The 4143-nt window shown below is 41.2% G+C and overlaps 1 long non-coding RNA gene across 1 annotated transcript; it reads left to right on the top strand.

The window, feature by feature from the left end:
- The first annotated feature begins 1024 nt into the window (after positions 1–1024).
- LOC148698263 (uncharacterized) lies at positions 1025–3781 on the top strand. Its single transcript, XR_015961049.1, has 3 exons — positions 1025–1417; positions 2036–2094; positions 3494–3781. It is a non-coding gene; the product is annotated as an uncharacterized LOC148698263 (long non-coding RNA).
- Positions 3782–4143: the final 362 nt, after the last annotated feature.

Raw genomic sequence — 4143 nt, forward strand, 5'->3', positions numbered from 1 at the left:
GCGATAATGTAGTTTAAATTCGTTTCTGACGATAATCGAACCTAAAACCTCTCACTTAGAAATAAAAAATTCTAACACCTTATCTCAAGTACTCGCCCTACGCCACCTTCCTCATTGGTGGTGTCAGCCAATGATAACCACCCCCTTTCCCGCCGTTGTCTCTCTATCTCTCTTTAGAACTCTCACTTTCGCTAATATTCTGCAGGACATAAATACCATAAAATTGAATTTTCTAATGTCGAAATCAGCCTGGTAGTACACCCCCGTGCAAGTGGGTGAATGAATCCCCCAAAACCCGCAAAATCCCCTTCACCCCCAAACCAAACAAGTCAGGCTATAGGTGGGCCCAAGACCCTAAACTAGGCAGTCGGGCAAGAATGGCTCGAGTGGGCGCCTGAGTTGGTGTGACATCAACCTCGCACCAATCAAGTTGAAATTTTTTTGCGCTCAGCACATGTATTACACGTGTGTGGTGGAGGGACAAAATTTCAATGAGACCTGCAATGCAGATGCTTTATAACGTGGGAGATTTAGACCCCTAGATTTCCAATGGTCATGTAATCGGACTATGGATTTGGATCCTCTCCTGAGCTAATGGAGAGGATCCTCCTCATCAATCATCTTGGGCCGTTGGATTTTTATCCAATGGCTACAATTATTACAATTTAAAAAAAAAAATTATTGACATGCCATGTGTGACAACCCGTTCCAAATTTTACGTTTTTATTTTATTTTAAAAGCGTGAATTTACGAAATTGCCCTAGAGGCAAGGACTTTGACTTCCGTTGACCATCGACTTGAGAGATGTGGAACTTATTCTTTTAGCATATCCTCGTAGTACTCATTGGTACGAACGTATAGGCGAAAGCCGTTTGCGAGTCCGGATTATAACGGTATAGTTACAGACGTTCGAAATTGGTTATTCAAGGTTTAGTGTTTATTTAAATTAAATCCCCACAAACCCAATCAGAAATGGAGGGAGGAAAGAGAAAAAAAAAAAGAGGTGGTTCCCGTCCACCCGCACCCACCGTGGGTCTACTTTCCGAGGCTGATTCCGGCCAACTCCGGTGGAGTTTTTCGATGCCACCACCACCATCTTGAAGCTCTCATTCCCTTCTACAAAACCCACCCAAGAAACACCTTGATTAACCATGGGATGTGGAGGTTTGAGGCCACGAAAGTTGACGAAAATCAATGGTGCTCCGGCCACCCTTTTCGATTTTCCGGCAAATCGGCAAAGCGATGGCCGATGCCACCACTTGGGCTTTGTAGCCCATCATCCCAGGAGCAAAACCCAACCAACCTTGACCCCGTTGGACCACCGTAGATGACGAATCGACGTCGGGAAGTTTTAGGCACCCGCCGGCTTCGTGGGCAAAATTGACCATCTTCCGTCCATTTTTGGACTTCGTGGCAGGTATGAAAGTTGCTCCACTCACTGAGATCTTCATTTCTGTGAAGTTTGAGAATTTTTGGAAATAGTTGGATTTTCCGGCGAGTCGAATGTTTTGAATTCAGTTTTGTCATTTGAATGACGTAGGTTGATAGTTGGAACGTAAATTCGTTACGATACGTTACTTGATAAAAATGTGAATCGATGATCCGACCGTTGGATCGTCACCAAAATTGGATAAATTATAATGCGTAATATTTAAAGATCATAGGAATTTACGGATCGCGAATCCGACTTACGGATCTTCCTTAATTGGATTTGTAAGTTAGTAAAATAAATGTTCACGGCCACTTGTTTTAAGCAATTGGCGGAGATCTGACTGTTGGATCGTAATGAAGTTTTAATATGTTATTCTAGAAATATATTGTGGATCGTTGGGAGTTGCGGATTGGAAATCTGATATGCGGATCTTCCGAGTCAAGTTATACAGTGTTGTAAACCCTACCGTCGATCTTTGATCGACGGTTGACTTGTGGTCAATAGGTCTCAACCTATTTTAGAATGTCGTTGAGGTTGTGTTTTATGTGAATTGCATATTCTTCAGATAAAAGTTCTGAGATGTGATTTGATAATTGGTCACAGGGACCAATCATTCAGGACGCCTCGATGTGTGTGCTAGGGAATCATAGCGTGGACTCCAGGTGAGTGGATCTTTTCCTTTTTATCGTACATATTGTTGAGAGTTCTATCGAAACTTTTAAATTGATTAGGTACATTACCTTCGTATAATTATTGTGAATGCTTGAAGTACCAATATGAACTACGAATGGCTTGATCCCTGTCTAGGGTACGTAGGCAGTCTAACGAGACGTTAGATGCAACCATAAAATATTTGAGACAAAAGCCTTGCTTGGGAAATTGAGTAATGCAGAGGAAATTGGTAAAGGCAAGTTTTAGTTTTATGAATTAGTTTGTTAAATTAGTGTTAATTGAGTTGTCATGGATAATTATCCCTGAAAGTAAGTAGTTTGGGAGTAGGCGTTATTGATTGTACACTTCTCACTGTATTGTTTATAATTGAAAATGCTACGACATGGTTCAGTATTAGATTGCATCATGGTATATCCTTATGTATATTACTTGCATATAATTATTGAGAATGCTTTCAAGTGCAAAGGTGAACGCAGGACACCCAGGTAAGTTCAGGTGAGTTACGATATTAGTTGAATCGATTGCGTTATAGCATGACTATAGTTATGTGTTAGGCAACTTCGATATTGTCGTACTGGTTGCCATGAGTTGCACATGTTATATTGAGATGCATTGAGAGCTCATAAACCTGCACCCCGGTGTTAGTGCTCCCGCCCGTGGCCAGGGCACAGTCCTTCACGTGATGTTCACCTTATGCTCACCTTGGATCCAAGGTAGGTGCACAGTCCTGTCGTACAGACCACTTTAGGTGGTTCCGACTCGTAGGTGACCCGCGATTATTCGCCCAGTCTTCACGTGATCGTAGCACTTGAGCGTATTTATTTACACCCAGTCCTGTCGTACAGACCACTTTAGGTGGTTCCGACTCGTGTACAGGTATACTTATTGAGCTATTGGCTAGCCAGGATTGATGAGATATGGATAAGTCGTACAGGTCACTATAGGTGACTCCGACTTATATGCTAGCCAGGATTGATGAGATTTGGATAAGTCGTACAGGTCATTATAGGTGACTCCGACTTATATGCTAGCCATGATTGACGAGATATGGATAAGTCGTACAGGTCACTATAGGTGACTCCGACTTATATGCTAGCCATGATTGACGAGATACGAATAAGTTGTACATGTCATTTTAGATGACTCTGACTGATATATCACTTTGTATTGATTTAGTTCATTTGGCCTACTTATTAATGTATGGTGGATTTGATGGCAAACCGTGGTTTTGGTCATTTCTGAGTATGGTTTGGATATATGTATATATGGGGTACTGTCTTATGGAAAGCGATACGGGTTTTACATTTAGGGGCATTACTTTAGAGAGGTAATAACTTTGGGAAGCTTGGTTTTATTGCTTACTCACACCTTCTGTTTGGTGCCCTCCAGGTTTTAGCTGCTGAGTTTGTATCGACAAGAATCTGTGGCGAATTTTAGTATTGATGGGTATTTCTGAGGGTATGATTCTTACCCACATTACTCTACCTTACTTATGCTCTGACATCGCGTGTGAAAATGGGTTCGCTCCCACTCGTAGCGCACTCTGGTACTTAGACACTTTTAGATTCAAATTTATTCACTTTTTATACACTATCACATTTTATGGCTTCGTCACCTTCCGGGTGTCGGCCAGCACAGCTCGATTCAGGGTCCAAGTGGACTTTCTGGGTCGGGGTGTGTCACCATGTGGCACAAATTGGTCACTAAATTTAAATAATCTAACCACCAATATAAATTTAGCCAAAAAATAATTTAAAATTAAAAAATACATGGCGTGACGGATTTGTTCAAATATCCTATCGGAAATTAATCATAATATTTTTTTTATTAATTTTTTTAGGATAAAAAAAAACTAATTTTTCATGCGCTTGCTCAGTTGCTTGGGGCATTGATTTCTGAGGTGGAGATGCAATCGTGCGGTTATTGTTCACTAAAGCAATAATTACCATAGTGTAGAATTGCTCCAAGGGGTAGGTACCCCATGGCCTTTGAAAAATCTGGAAAAATCCCACCAAATGTGTTTTCCTTAAGACAAAATC

The sequence above is a fragment of the Pyrus communis genome, chromosome 3 (genome assembly GCF_041283825.1).
Source record: "Pyrus communis isolate YQ-2024b chromosome 3, ASM4128382v1, whole genome shotgun sequence".
NCBI lineage: Eukaryota > Viridiplantae > Streptophyta > Magnoliopsida > Rosales > Rosaceae > Pyrus > Pyrus communis.